Source organism: Pipistrellus hanaki (assembly GCF_964339955.1).
Source record: "Pipistrellus hanaki genome assembly, chromosome: 11".
Taxonomy (NCBI): domain Eukaryota; kingdom Metazoa; phylum Chordata; class Mammalia; order Chiroptera; family Vespertilionidae; genus Pipistrellus; species Pipistrellus hanaki.
Genome location: NC_140513.1, coordinates 44865850 through 44882935, shown reverse-complemented (window position 1 = coordinate 44882935; position 17086 = coordinate 44865850).

Here is a 17086-nt window from a genome sequence, read left to right as displayed (position 1 = left end):
TACCTCATGAGAAATTTTACTGTTACATGCCCCCTCTCCCTCTCTTTTGGCATCTGTAATATAATAACAGCAGGAAACAAAGGATTGAGAGATGCTTTTTAAAAACTTGGGCTGTTTCTGCATTCTAAGATCACACATCAGAAGAAAGACTGCTGTTGTACTTAGAAGGACATTGTGCTGGGGCTGTTAGTTAAATACGTGCAGGCTTAGCAAGCCCCACAACCATGAAATCTTCCCCTGGTAGTCATACATTATAATCACTGTCTCCTAAGGAGAGTAACACTGGAAAACAAACTTTAACCCTGCTTTTAAGAGGCTTTATGATTTTATTTTTTGAATCTGCCTCATGCAGCTGTATAATTTGGTAAGTATTTTAAGGAGAAAACTCTTAGCATGCAAAGAGGTTTATGAATGCTTGGCCCATTAAGCCTCCAGTTTTGTCTATCCAGCCCCATAAAACAACAAGGCTTCTTCTTAGACAAAATTTAGATTCCCTGCCTCGTGCTGCACACACACAGAATTAGCAAATGCCTCTGGAGAAGAAGCAGCTGTAAGCACCAGTTCCTCTACCTTGGAATTTTGTTTTTTTGCCCAAGATTTTAGCAGCTTTCTCCTGCCTGTAATTCTTTTTCCTTTTGGTATTTTATCTACTCATTCTGCTTCTTCTCAAGTTAAATCATTGGACTGCCACAAACATCTCCATTTCATCAGAAGTGAAAATCCCTAGAAATTTGAGTTAAATAGAAATGAAAGCATGGCTCCATTTGGGCTTGATTCAAGAGGTCATGGAACTTATTATCCAAACCATAAAACTTTTGAAATGAAGAATGTTATTAATAATTAGGTCTCTCCCAAAGTGGATCAACACTGAAATATGATCACTTTAGTCATGTTTTATGATTTTTATATATTGTAGTTCTTTCTCTACTACTGGTTCATTCTCAAATACTAAATCTGCCCTACCAACTGCCTCCTTTCAGGGTAGATTAAAGGTAGACAGATGATATTTGAAAGTTTGCTGACCCATGGATACATCTGGTAATGTTATTTTGTTCAGAAAGAAAAAAAAGCTAACACAGAGTTTGCTACCAACAGACTTTAAAACATGAAATTATAAAGGACATATTTCAAACAGAAATATGACACTAGGTGTTAAGTCTGAGATTCATGGTGGAATATGAAGGTAATGTTATAACTGTAAATAATGCTAATAATATTTTGTAATATTAAGAAAAACAAGGTAAAGCCAAATACACGATGAAAGTAGCCCATACATCTGGAGAGGTGATGATATGAATGAGTGTTCCCAAAGATTATGAGTTGGTCAGGAAGGGAATAAAAATATTACTGAATTTTAGGTTCTTATGCATTAACCATGCCTATTGCATTTTCTAGGAGATTTTTTTCAAAATAATAAAGATTGAGCACATAGCTAATCTCCAGGCTATTGGAAGGAAAAAATACAATGAGGAAAAAATAATCTATAAAATAAAAATCAAGGAATGAGAGAGAAAAAAACATAGGAAAGGCAAAACAAGAGAAAATACAAAATATGATTGATTTAATCCAATATATCTTTAATTTCATTACACAAATTAAATGCTCCGATCAAAGAACTTATATTAGGCTGGCAAAGAAAAGGCCCATCTATATCCTGTTTTTAAGAGACATATACAAATCTTTAAGTTAAAAGACAATATATATATATATATATATATATACTGGCAAATCCTAATCATTAGAAAGCTGATATTGTTCCATTCAAGTTATGCTTTAAGATTAAGGAACATTAAATATAAAGAAGTTTAGTGAATAATGACAAAATATTCAACTCACTGGGAAGAAATATATCTAAGCTAACCAACACCGTATTAACACAGTCCAAAGTATATAAAACAAAAATGAACAGAATTACAGAGGAAATACACATATCTATTATTCTAATGAGAAATAAAATACATATATGTTAACGATGATTGTTAGACAGAGAAAACAGTAAGAATATAGAAATTTTGGATGATACCATCAATAAATTGCATCATATAAATCTATAAATTATACTGCATCTAAGAGTGGAGTTTACATACTCTTTAGGCACACGAGGAACATTCATAAAATTAAACATATTTTTGTTCATAAAGTAAGTTGTAAAACTATTTCAATTTATGTCACTGAGTATATCAGAGTAGGGAATCCCTCCACAAAGGCAACTAATAAACTGGTAAAAACTGTTGGAATAAATGTCTCACAACCCTGCATTCTAGACTTACAACCACAGAACGCTTAGTAAAGAAAGAAGCTGATGCATTGCAGTGGGATAGTGCTGTGCTATTTTAAATTGCCAACTTGCCATCCCTTATCTCCCAAAGTAATTGCAGCCATGCAGATGGCAGCCTACACACCTGATGCAGGTGCTAGTGCCAGAGGGAGCAAGATGATCGAACATTATACTCAGATAACTGTAGTTGTGTGTGTTTTTTTACCTGTCTGGGGGGTACCTGAAAGGACTGGTGCAAAAGCTTGCTTTTGTTTAATCTGATTGGAAGTGTTCCCAGGGCTGGAGTGGCTTCCTAGGCAGTGTTTGCAGAAAGCATTTGGAGGCAAAAGTATTTGCTGCAGCAGTCTGGGGCAAGAGATAAAAAAAATCAGAAAAAGCAATAAACAAAATTTTTTTAAATTCTAGGAAGGAAGAAGTTGAGAAAGGAGATATGTGGGAGAGTAAAAACATTTGTTCCCATGTAAACTGGGGAATCCAAATATTATGCTCATACTTAAGGCTGGACACCTGCTCAGAGCAGGCCTGAGAAGACCTTACACTTTCACTTCTGGGTGACCCTCAGGCTCCATACTAACATGAAGTTAAGGCTATTGTATAGTTAAAAAAATATGTAGCTAAGCTATTTTGCACCTGAAAGGACTGGTGCAAAAGCTTGCTTTTGTTTAATCTGATTGGAAGTGTTCCCAGGGCTGGAGTGGCTTCCTAGGCAGTGTTTGCAGAAAGCATTTGGAGGCAAAAGTATTTGCTGCAGCAGTCTGGGGCAAGAGATAAAAAAATCAGAAAAAGCAATAAACAAACAAAATTTTTTTAAATTCTAGGAAGGAAGAAGTTGAGAAAGGAGATATGTGGGAGAGTAAAAACATTTGTTCCCATGTAAACTGGGGAATCCAAATATTATGCTCATACTTAAGGCTGGACACCTGCTTAGAGCAGGCCTGAGAAGACCTTACACTTTCACCTCTGGGTGACCCTCAGGCTCCATACTAACATGAAGTTAAGGCTATTGTATAGTTAAAAAAAATATGTAGCTAAGCTATGAAGGCATGCCCAATATAAAACCACTCTGCAAAAATTGGAACAGTAATTTTTTTTTTAATGCTCACCCAAGAACATGCCTTTATTGATTTTTAGAAAGAGAGGAAGAAAGAGAGAGAGAAACATTGTTGTGAGAATGAAACATTGATTGGTTGTCTCTAGAACTCGCCCAAACCAGGAATTGATCCTGAAACCTAGGTATGTGCTCCACCCAGATTGAACCCATGACCTTTTGGTGTATGGGACAATGCTCCAACCAACTGAACCACACCAACCAGGGTGGAACAGTAATTTTTTTTTTTCTTTTCTAATTTTGGCTGTAGTTGTTTAAGGAAATCATTATTTAATGGGTACGAAGCTTTTGTTTGGCATGATGAAAAGTTCTGAATATGCCCTGGCTGGTGTAGTTCAGTGGTTATAGTGTTGGCCTGTGCACTGAAGGGACACAGGTTCCATTCCAGTCAAGGGCATATATCTGGGATGCAGATTTGATTCCCAGCCCTGGTCAGGGTAAGTGTGGAAGGCAACCAATTGATGTGTCCCTCTCATATGTATATTTTTCTCTTTCCCTTCTCTCTCTCCCTCTCTCCCCCTCTTCCCTCCTTTCCATTCTCTATGAAAATCAATGGAAAAAATATCCTCTGGTGAGAATTTTTAAAAATGAAAATAATTAAACAGATGAAAACAACTTTCTTTAGATCTAAAGACACAGATAAGTTGAAAGTAAAAGGATAATAAAAAGTATTCCATGCAAATAGTAACCAAAAGAGATTTATAGTGTGGCTGTGCTAAAGTCAGACAGAGTAGACTATAAGGCAAAAATTATAACAAGAGAGTAAGAATCTATACTAATAAAAGTGTAATATGCTAATTAGACCAAAGAACTTCTAGACGACTTTCTGGACGTCCTTTTGGACAAAGCCATGGTGGCGGGGCCGAGGCAGAGGTGGTTAGGGGTGATCAGGCTAGTAGGGGAGAGCAATTAGGATGATTAGGCTGGCAGCAGAGAGCAGTTAGGGAGATTAGGCCGGCAGGCAGGTGAGCAGTTAGGAGCCAGCCATCTCAGATTGCGAGAGGGATGTCCAACTGCCAGTTTAGGCCCGATCCCCTAAACCAGCAGTCGGACATTCCCCAAGGGGTTTCTGATTAGAGAGGGTTCAGGCTGGGCTGAGGTAACCCCCCATGCATGAATTTTGTACACCAGGCCACTGGTATTATATATTGATTAAAGGGTCAATTTGTTGAGAAAATTAATAATTATAAACAAATACACTAAATAACAGAGCCCAAAAGTATGTGAAGCAAAAACTGACAGAATTAAAGGGAAAAGCAGACAATTCAACAGTAATAGCTAAAGATTTCAACACCCACTTTCAATAATGAGTAAAACAACAGACAGTTTGAGAAAGAAATATAGAACTTAACACTATAGAGCAACTAGAGTTTTAGAACACTTCACCCAACAACAGTAGAATACATATTTTTTTCTCAAGTGTACATGGAACATTCTCCAGGAGAATGTTAGGCCACAAAACAAATCTTAATTAAGTTAAAAAGTTTAAAATCACCCAAAGTTTCTTCTCTATGCATGATGGAATAAAACTAGGAATTAACAGAAGAAAAATGGAAAAATTTACAAATATGAGGAAATTAATACACTAATATTAAAAAATAAATTACAAATGAAATTAGAAAATAATTTGGAATGAATGAAAATTAAAGTGTAACAAGACAAAAATTATGAAATACATTTTGTAAATGCCTATGCAAGAAAAGAAGAGCCCAAACCAATAATTTAACTTTAAACCTTAAGAAACTATAAAGAGAAGAGCAACCTCAATCCAAAACTAATAGAAGAAAGGAAATAATGAAGATAAGAACTGAGATAAATAAAATAGAGAAGAAAACAAGAGAAGAAAACAAGATAGGGACTCATTGGAACCAAAAGTTAATTATTTGAAAAAATCAACAAACGTGATGAAACTGTAGCTTGACAGACCAAGAAGAAAAAAAGAGAGAGAGAGAGAGAGAGAGAGAGAGAGAGAGAGAGAACACTCAAATTATTAAAACCCAAAATGAAAGTGAGTGTATTGCTGTAGACCTTATAGAAGTAGAAAGGATTACAAGAGAATACCATGAACAATAATATATCAACGAACACACAGTATAAGACACAGATGATGTATCATAAAATTGTATACTTGAAATCTACATAATTTTATTACAGATGTCATCCCAACAAATTCAATAAAAAATTAGAAGAAGGAAGGAAGAGAGGAAGAAGGGAAGGAGAAAGAACTGTTTATTTGAACTACAAATAGAAGAGAAAAAATTAAATAACCTAGATGAAATAGACAAATTACTAATATTGCCTGAGGGAGAAATAGAAAATCTGAACATACATATAACAAAGAAAAATTCAAGATAAAATGGCTTCACTGGTGAAATTCACTAATTATTCAAAGAAGAATTGATACCAATTCTTCTTAAACTCTTCCAAAAAATAGAAGAAATGGGAACGCTCTAAATCACTCTATGAGACCAGAAATACTCTGTCAATGTCATATTAAAAAAAATCACAAGCCCTACCCGGTTTGGCTTGGGGGACAGAGCGTTGGTCTGCTGACTCAAGGGTCCCATGTTTGATTCTGGTTTAGGGCATGTACCTTGGTTATGGGCAAATACCCAGTAGAGAGTGTGCAGGATGCAGCTGATTGATGTTTCTCATCAATGTTTCTGACTCTCTAATCCTCTCCCTTCCTCTCTGTAAAAAATTAATAAAATATGTATTTTTTTTAAATCACAAGAAGGGAAAACTTCAGATTAATATTCTTTATAGATAAAGATGTCAATATTCTCAACAAAATTCTAGCTAAACATATTTAACAACATATTAAGATTCTACATTATGACTACATGGCATTTATACCAGGAATACAAGAATGATTCAGTGTATGAAAATCAAACTCATAGAAAGAAGGAAAAAGCAAACAAATCACATGGTTATTTTGATTTATGAGAAGAAAAAAAAAAAAGACCCATCAAACCACTTTTGACAAAACCAATTACCACTAATTATACAAATATTCACCAGAATAGGAGTAGATGGAAACTTTCTAACAAAACTGAGGGCATTTATGAAAAACTCACAATTAGCATTATACTCAATAGTGAAAGACTGAAAGCTTTATTCTTAAGATCAGGAATAAGACAGGGATGCTTTATTTCACCACTCCTATTCAACACTGTACTGGAAGTTCTAGCCAGTGCAACCAGGCAAGGAAAAGAAAGAAAAGACTTCTAAATTGGAAAAGAAGTAAAATCTCTATTTCAAGATACATGATCATATATGTAGAAAATTTCAGACTTCACAAAAAGTTATTAGAGTTAATATATAAATTTAGCAAAGTTGTAGGTTATAAGATCAGCACATAAAAATCAGTTGTATTTCTACATCACAGCAATAAATAAAAATAAAAATCAAGAAAAAATTTGTATTTACAATAGTGTCATAAAGAATAAAATACTGCCTTAGCTGGTTTGGTACAGTGGATAGAGCATCAGCCTGTAACTGAAGGGTCCTGAATTTGATTACAGTCAAGGGCGCATACCTCGGTTTCAGGCTGAATCCCTGGCCCTGGTCAGGTCCATGTGGGAGGCAACCAATTGATGTGTCTCTCTCACATCAATGTTTCTGTGTCTCTCCTCCTCACTTACACACTCTCTCTCTGAAATAAATCTATACTAATAAAAGGGTAATATTCTAATTAGACCGGACATCTTCCAAAATATTCATCTGGACATCCTTCAAGACAAATCCATGGTGGTGGGGGCTGAGGCAGAGGTGGTTAGGAGTGGCCAGGAGGGTAGTTAGGGGCGACTAGGCTGGCAGGGGAGGACAGTTAGGGTTGATCACGCTGGCAGTCAGAGAGGTTAAGGGTGATCAGGCAGGGAGGGGAGCAGTTAGGGGCATTGGGCACGCAGGTGGAGTGGTTTGGGGCGATCAGGCAGACAGGCAGGTGAGCAGTTAGAAGCCAGTAGTTCTGGAGTGTGGGAGGGATTTCTGACTGCCAGTTTAGGCCTGATCATGCAGGGCCTAAACCAGCAGTTGGACATCCCCCAAGGGGTCCTGGATTGGAGAGATTGAAGGCTGGGCTGAGGAATCCCCTCCCATGCACACATTTTATGCACTTAGCCTCTAGTAAATAAGTAAAATTCTTAGGAATAAATTTGGCTACAAGAGGTGTAATAATTATACACTGAAAACTACAAAATGTTGAAAGAAATTAAAGAAGATCTAAATGAATGGAAAGACATTCAATGTTTGTGAATTAAAGGGCTTAATATTATTAAGTTGACACAACTCCCCAAAACGATCTATAGATGCACAAAATCCCTACAAGAATTTCAGCTAATTTCTTTATAGAAACTGACAAACTGATTCTAAAATTTATGCATAATTGCAAAGGACCCAGAATAGCAAAATAATCTTTAAAAAGAACAAAATTGGAGGACACATACTTTCAAATTTCAAAACTTATTACAAAGCACAGTAATCATAATGTTATACTGGCATAAAGACAGACTTATAGAACAATGAATAGAATAGAGAGCTCATAAGTAATTCCTCACATATATGATGAGATGATTTTTGACATCAGTGCTAAGACTATCCAATGGAGGAAGGAATAATCTTTTTCACAGATTAGGCTGGGACAATGGATATACACAATTAAAAGAATAAAGTTGGACCTCTACCACACAATGTACAAAATACATAAAAAAGGATCAAAACCCTAAATTTAAGGACTAAAAGTATTAAAATCTTAGAAGATTATATAGGGGTAAATCTTTATGACTTATATTTGACAGCAGATTTTAAAATCAGTCCTTATGTAACACAAGACAGGAACAGATATTTGTTGTCATAATCTAAGGTTGTTGGCTATACAGCATCACTTAGTGAAAGCTCACCAGAAACCTGAAGGCAATGGAAACAAGCGGGGAAGCCTAGAATATCAGCCTTTGTAGTCACAAAGCAGGGTTGTAGGTAGTAGAGAGTGGGCCTGGAGGGGCACTAGGAGGCATACAACCCAAAGGTCAGGAGGTCCCCTTCTTTAGGCTTTTTCTTTCAGTAGTTATGTCGCTTCGAAGGATAGGAATCTAGCCTGAGTCAGAGCTGGTGGCATGATCCTTGGGTCACTGGGTGGTCCCCAAGGCAGACATCACCTCCTGGAGGAAATCTCTAGGAGTGCCTCATTTTTCTTTGTATTCTCTGGGTGCAGCACTTGCTCATAGGAGGTGTAAAAAGATGTAGGTGTTGACCCATAGAAACACTTACTTCCAACCCACTAATTTTACAGGATTATATTATATAATTTCCCTATTTCTCTTCCAACTCATATAACATCCTCTGGAATTAATATCTTTGAAAATTTACTTTGAAAAGGCTCTGTCCTCATTGTCAAAATATTTAATGGCCAGAATGTGGTATGACTTAAACAATGTGCTTCTCAACTATCTATTGTAAATGTTCCATCTTGAGTTTCCAGCTCTTAGATTTCCTGTTTTCCTTTAATTCCACAGAAACCAGCATTGCTTAAATGTCAGTCTTCCTTTGGTTAAAAACAATAGAAGCCTGAGTTTATTCAAGACAGAAAAAAACCTAAGTTCAACCCTGAAACCTGGTATCAGGTTATCAATTTTTTTGCTTGACTTGAAGCTATTATTGGATGATTTAACTATGCAGAGGGACTCAAAAATAAAATTGTGAGAGGTGCAAAATGTTGAGAATCATAGCTGTGTCCTCCTGAAAGCCATATTGACAAATAAATGTGGTGGCTTCTTTTTTCTTCATTGGTTAATAAGTGGTTAATAAAATTATATAGGTTTCAAGTGTGCACTTCTGTAATACAGCATCTGTATCTTGTATTGTGTGCTCACCATCTAACATCAAATCTTTTTGTCATCATTAAGCCCTCCTCCTCATTCTCCTTTCCCTCTTGTAATCACTGTACTGTTGTTCATATCTATGAGTTTGTTTTTTGCTTAATCCCTTCATCTTTTTTATTCAGCCCCCAAGCCTCCTCTCCTCTGACAGCTGTCAATCTGTTTTCTATATCTTTGATTCTGATTCTATTTTGTTTATTTTGTTCATTAGATTCCACATATAAGTGAAATCATATGGTATTTGTCTTTCTTCGACTGAGTATGGTGGTTTTTATGTCCCATTGTTATTACTGATGGACATTCCTGCTCCCATTGATACTTCAGCGAAGTGCAACGTTTGGTTTCCATTGCATCTATAAGGTGTGAGCTCCTTAATGAACCTCATCATATTCAAATAGTATGTATCCTTTGTGCCCATATTAGGCAAAAACTACAAGCATTCCCCTGAAGATCAGGAACAAGTCAGGGATATCCCTTTCACCATTCTTATGGTACTAGAAATCCTAGCCTCAGGAATCAGGCAAGAAGAAGAAAATAAAGAAATCCAAATTAGAAAGGAAGAAGTAAAACTGTCATTATTTACAGATGACATGATATTGAATATAGAGAACCTTAAAGATGTAACAACAACAAAAACAAACTAACACACAACTAGAACTGATAAATGAATTCAGTAAAGTAGTAGGATATAAAATAAATATCCAGAAATCAGTTGCATTTTTATACACCAATAATGAACTATCAGAAAGGGGAGAAAAATCCCATTCACAATTGCTTCAAAAAGAATAAAATACTTAGGAATTAATTTAGCCAAGGATGTAAAAGACATTTACTTAGAAAATTATAAGACACTGAAGAAAAGAATTGAAGAAGATTCAAATAAGTGGAGGCATATGCCATGTTCATGGGAATAATTAACGTCATTAAAATGTCCATGCTACCCAAAGTAATCTACAGAGATACTAATGGAGCATTTCACAGAACTAGAACAACTTTTTCAAAATTTTTTATAGAACCTCAAAAGACTCCGAATAGCAGCAGCAATCTTGAGAAAGAAGAACTAAGTTGGAGGAATCAGACTACCTGATACCAAACTATAGTACAAGGCCATAGTAATCAAAACAGCATGGTACTGGCATTAAAACAGACATATAAATCAATGGAACAGAACAGAGACCCCAGAAGTAAATCTACACCTTTATAGTCAACTAATATTTGACAAAGGAGGCAAAAACATACAATGGAATAAAGATAGTCTATTCAAAAAATGGTGCTGGGAAAATTGGACAGATACGTGCAAAAAAAAAAAAAAAAAAAAAAAAAGAAAAGAAAAGAAAAGAAAAGAAACCATCTTTTTACACTGCACACAAGAATAAACTCAAGCCTGGTGTGGCTTGTGGTTGAACATCAACCTATGAACCAGGAGTCACAGTTTGATTCCTACCTGGTCAGAGCACATGTCCAGGTTGTGGGCTTGATCCCCAGTAGGGAGTGTGCAAGAGGCATCCAGTCAATAATACTCTCCCATCACTGATGTTTCTATCTCTGTGTCCCTCTCCCTTCTCTGGAATCAATAAAAAATATAGTTAAAGAAAAATAAACTCAAATGGATGAAAGACTTAAATGTTAGACTCAAAACCATAAAAACCCTAGACATTTCTCATAGCAATATTTTTTCTTATATATCTCCTTAGGCAAGAGAAACAAATAAACAAACAAGCAAAAACAAATGGGACTAAATCAAACTAAAGAGTTTTTGCACAGTAAAGAAAACCATCAACAAAATTAAAAGACAACCCACTAAATGGGAGAGCATATTTGCCAATGATACATCTGACAAGGGTTTAACATCCAAAATTTATAAAGAACTTATAAAACTCAACACCAAAACAAAAAACAACCAATTTAAAAATGGGTAAAAGATCTCAACATGCATAGCTCCAAAGAGGACATATTAGTACAGATGGCCAGTAGATATATGAAAAGATGCTCAATGTCACTAATCATCAGAAAATAAAAATTAAAACCACAATCAGATATCACCTCATACCTGTCAAAATGATTATCATTAATAAATCAACAAGGGTTGGCAAGGATATGGAGAAAAGGGAACCCTTGTGTAGGTGGGAATGCAGATTGGTGCAGCCATTGTGGGAAACAGTATGGAGTTACCTCAAAAAATTAAAAATTGAACTCTCTTATACCTAGTGATTCCACTTCTGGGAATTTATCCAAAGAAACCCAAAATGCTAATTCAAAAGAATATATGTTCCTGTATGTTCATTGTAGTCTTATTTACAATATCCAGGACTTGGAAGCAGCCCAAATGCCCATTATTGGATATGTGGAATATTACTCTGCTTTAAAAAGGAAGAAAATTTTATCCTTTGTGATAGTATGTATGAACCTGGAGAATATTATGCTGAGATAAGCCAGTCAGAGAAAGACAAGAACTATATGATTTCACTCATATGTGGATTTTAATGAACAAACTGAGCTATTAAGCAAATTAGAGACAAGCTCATAGATAGAGAGCAGGCAGACAGCTCTGGTGGGAGAATGTTGAGGAGGTGGAGGGACTGAGCAAAAAATAAAACAAAGGGAGAGAATTAATGGACCTGGACAACAGTTTGGAGATTGGGGGCATGGATTCAGAGGAGGTGGAAGAGGGCATAGAGGGGATAAATGATAAAGGGAAAAAATTAAATTTAATTAAATTTTAAAAATAAAATGAATTGAAATTTCCACATGATTAAAAGTAACTGACTCACCCTCGCTGGTTTAGCATAGTGGATAGAGTGTCGGTCTGTGGACTGATGAGTCACGGGTTCAATTCTGGTCAAGGGGACATGCTTGGGTTGCAGGCTTGATCCCCAGTGGGCGTGTGCAGGAGGCAGCCGATTAACAATTCTTTCTCATTATTGATGTTTCTATCTCTCTCCCTCTCCCTTCCTCTCTGAAATCAATAAAAAATATTTTTAAAAAAGTAATAGTCTCATTAGGAGTTTACCAACAAATAAAAAGTGTTGGCAAGGATATGGAGAAAAGGGAACCCTCCTGCACTGTTTATGGGATTATAAATTAGTGCAGCTACTATGGGAAACAATATGGAGATTTCTTTAAAAATCCAAAATAAAATCTGGAGAAATCAAGATGGTGGTATAGGTAATCACCTATACTTGCTGCCTCTCACAACCACATCAAAACCACAACTAAAAGGTAGAACAACTACCACCCAGAACTGCGGGAAAGCTGGCTGAGTGGAAGTTCCACAACTAGAGAGGTGAAGAAAGCGCATTGAGACTGGTAAGAAGTGCGGAGATTGGAAAGTGTTGGCACCTGGATGTGCTGCTTTTTAAACCGGGAGATACAAGCTCCCGCTTGCTCTGAACTCCAGTTCTGGGCGAGACTTTGGGGGACCCAGGCACATAAGGGGTGAAACTGGACTGTCTGGAATTGGGACAGGAATGCGAGGGTGGCTTACTCCTAGAAGTGCTCACAGTGATCATTGTTCCTGCACAGGGGAAAGGGACATGGAGAACCAAGAACTTTTCTGGTTCAGGGCAGCCATTGCTGTTTGTTCTGTCGTGGTGATACCCAGAGACCCTGCCCCACCCAATTTGCAACCCCACCCAAGCTCTGAGCAGAGGCTTTTGCATATGAATGGCCTGTCCCTAAAACAAACTGTGTCAGAGAGCACCAGAGATTCCAAAAGAAGGCCCACTGCTTGGCAGCAGCAGCCTTGCTTCACAGCTAGGCCTTGTCTGGGCACTTCCAAATCCCATACAAAGACAAGAAATCTGTAGATGTCTCTGTAGCTCCTGCTGGGCAGCCCCAGACAATGGCTGACCTTGTATTTCCTTGGATATCACCAACAGCAATCAAGGGATAACTACAACAAGACTGTGAAAACAGCCCACAAAAGGTTGCACCAAGAGCTTCCACCTCAGGTGACTGCGGAGGCTGAGCCAGTGGGCCCTATAGGACACCAACCACACAAGGCCACTCTATCAACTCAAGGAGACTTAACAGCTACCCCGTACATAGAAACAAACATAGGAAAGCAGCCAATTGCAAAGACAAAGAAATAGGTCACAAGTGAAAGAAATGGATGAAAGCAAAATATTGGATATAGAGTTCAAAACCACAGTTATAAAGTTGCTCAAGAATCTTCTAGAAACCTCCGAGAAATTTAGTGAGACCCTCAAGGATATGAAAATGGACTAATCAGAAATTAAGCATACACTGACTGAAATAAAGAATAATATACAGAGATCCAACAGAAGACTAGAGGACCCCAAGAATCAAGTCAAAAATTTGAAATACAAAGAAGCAAATAACACCCAACCAGAAAATAAAAAAAAGAAAAAAGAAAAAGGAATCCAAAAATAGATAGTGTAAGGAGCCTCTGGGACAACTTCAAGCATACCAACATCTAAATTATGGGGGTGCCAGAAGAAGAGAGAGAGTAAGATATTGAAAACATATTTGAAGAAATAATGACAGAAAACTTTTCCTACCTGGTGAAAGAAATAGACTTACAAGTCTAGGAAGCGCACAGAACCCCAAACAAAAGGAAGCCAAAGAGGACCACAGTGAGACACATCATAATTAAAATGCCAAGAACAAAAGACAAAGAGAGAATCTTAAAGGCAGTAAGATAAAAAACAGTTAGTTGTCTACAAGGGAGCACCCATATGACTATCAGGTGATTTCTCAACAGAAACTATGCAGGCCAGAAGGGAGTGGCAAGAAATATACAAAGGGATGAATAGCAAGAAACTACAATCAAGATTACCCAGCAAAACTATCATTCAGAATCGAAAGTCGGATAAAGAGCTTCACATACAAGAAAAGCTAAAGGAGTTCATCACCACCAAACCAGTATTATATGAAATGCTGAAGGGTATTCTCTAAGAAGAAGAAGAAAAAGGTAAAGATAAAAATTATGAACAACAAAGTGACAACAATACAAATCTATCATCAAGGGAACCTAAAAATTAAGTGAATAAAAAATCTGAAGAAAAGAATAACCTGGTAAATACAATAGAATCAGGGGCATAGAAAGAGAGTGGACTGAGAATTCTCTGGGGGAAGAGGGTGTAGGGGTGTGGGAAGAGATTGAACAAAAATCTTACACCTATGGACGAGGACGATGAGGAGGGTAAGGGCAGGGGGTGGGATGGGAACAGGGTAGAGTGGAGCTATGGGGGGGTGGGGGAGAGGAACAACTCTTTGTAATAATCTGAACAATAAGATTTATCTTAAATTAAAAAATCCAAAATACAGCTGCCATATGATCCAACAATTCCACTTCTGGGTATTTATCTGAAGAAAATAAAAACACTAATTTGAAAAGGCATATGCACCCCTATGTTTATTGTAGCATTATTAGTAACTAGAGGCTCAGTGCACAAAATTCATGCATAGGCTGGGAGGGAGGGGGGTTGTCCCTCAGCCCAGTCTGTACCCTTTCCAATCTGGACATCCTTCTCACAATCCAGGACTGTTGGCTCCCAACTGCTTGCCTGCTTGCCTTCCTGACTGCGCCTAACTGCTTCTGCCTGCCAGCCTAATACCCTGTTACACTCCCCTGCCAGTCTGATTGCCCCTAACTGCCCTCTCCTGCAGGCCGGGTCACCCCTAACTGTCCTCCCCTGCAGGCCTGGTCCCCCTCAACTGCTCTCCTCTGCAGGCCTGCCCCCCCCAACTGCTCTCCCCTACAGACCTGCCCCCTCCCCGCCAACTGCCCTCCATTGCAGGCCTGGTCCCTCTCAACTGCCCTCCATTGCAGGCCTGGTCCCTCCCTGCTGGCCATCTTGTGGTGGCCAACTTGTGTCCACATGGGGGCAACCATCTTTGACCACATGGAGACAGCCATCTTGTGTGTTGGAGTGATGGTCAACCTGCATATTACTCTTTTATTAGATAGGATAGAGGCCTGGTGCACGAGTGGGGGCCGGATGGTTTGTCCTGAAGGGTGTCTCTGATTAGGGTGGGGGTTCCCTTGGGGTGTGGGGTGGCCTGGGTAAGGGTCATGTGGTGGTTTGCAGGCTGGCCACGCCCCCTGGTGACCCAAGTGGAGGCCCTGGTATCGGAATTTATTTATCTTCTATAATTGAAACTTTGTAGCCTTGAGCAGAGGCCAAGGCTGGCCAGGGCAGGCGAGAAGCTTGGCTTCCTCCATCACTGGGGGCAACCCAAGCCTCCTGTTTGCTCTAGCTCTTTGGCCGTTGCCATATTTGTTGGGTTAATTTGCATACTCACTCTGATTGGCTGGTGGGCATGGCTTGTGGGCATAGCAGAGGTATAGTTAATTTGCATGTTTCTATTTTATTAGGTAGAATAGCCAAGATATGGAAGCAATCTAAAAGTCTATCAATAGATGACTGGATAAAAAGATGTTTTATACACACACACAAAGGATTATGTTGGGTGAGAATGATGGAGGGAGATAGGAGCAAAGGAGATAAAGACGTATTCAAAGAAATGATGAAAATGACTAATGATGGTCTGACAACTAGATGAGAGAAAGGGGAGAGCATGATTGATGTGATAGTGTAAAGGTGGTAAAATCAGTGAGCTGAAGGTGCTGGTTAGGTCAAAGACTTGGACTAAGGATAAGCTGGAAAGAAAGGTGGTGGTGATCATAAAGCAGTATGCTCAAAAAGAGATTGTGTTAATGATATAATAATTGATCTCAAACATGACTAGGAGAGTGAATAATTCAGTGGATTAGAAGATAAATTGCTTGGATTACCTTAATAAATATTAGCATAATCAGTAAGGATGATAAGATGAATGGTGAAGAGAAAGACTGTTAGCCAGAAAGACTGTATCTAATATTAAATGAAGAAGGATCAACGAGGAGGATGATATGTAACTGAAATAAGGAAGGAATGGGAAGAGTTGTGGGTGGAATAGTCTGATGGCATGTGCTTCTAACTACTTTATAAGCATTAATTAGTTATCTTCAGTATTTTTGTTTTTAAATGAAAGTCTGTTTTAGTATAATTATCTTTATAATCATTTCAGTTGATCTTCTCTAGATCTTCTCTAGTTCCTATGGAGATCTCTAGGTCCTAAAGTTATTTTTAATGCCTTTATTTAGAAATAAAACAGGACTTCTGGTTTGAAACAGTGGTGTGATACCCTCCCTAGTGAAATAACCATAACCAGCATCGTAATGGTTTGCATGCATGAGCACATATTCCAGAGATTTTTGCTTTTGTTAAGGTTATCTCAAAAACAAGAGTAAAATAGACATGGACTATTTAATAAGAAGCAAGATATGCAGGGAAAATTAAGTGGTTACTGATAGGAAGTTATAAATGGGACTTCCATAAAGTATGCTTTTTAGAAGAGAAATATGATGCCCCCCAAAAAATATAATTAAAGCCCTTAGTTTATGACAACTTAATTCAAAGTGTATATATAGAATCATACTCAGAAAATGATGTTCCTATGTAAGCATGGGAATTAGATATCAATTTGGAAGAGAAAATTTGGCCACCTAAATACACTGTGGATGTTTTCATCATGTGGAAGATGGAATCAATTATATTTTACTTATCTGTACAGAAAATTCACATTTCCTATGATTTAGTATGTCATGGTGGATATTAACAAAGAAAATATGTAGGTATGGCAGAAAGATTTAAAGTAAATATTTTCATCTTATACTAATTTACTAAGGATTATCTATGGAATTAATACTTCTGGAGAGCTTAAAGAATAAGCTCGACAATCTGAGAGTTGAAAAGATAGCCAGAAAGGAAATTTAGCTCCCTCAGTTCTTTGAATGTGATGACAAGCGATGCTGGA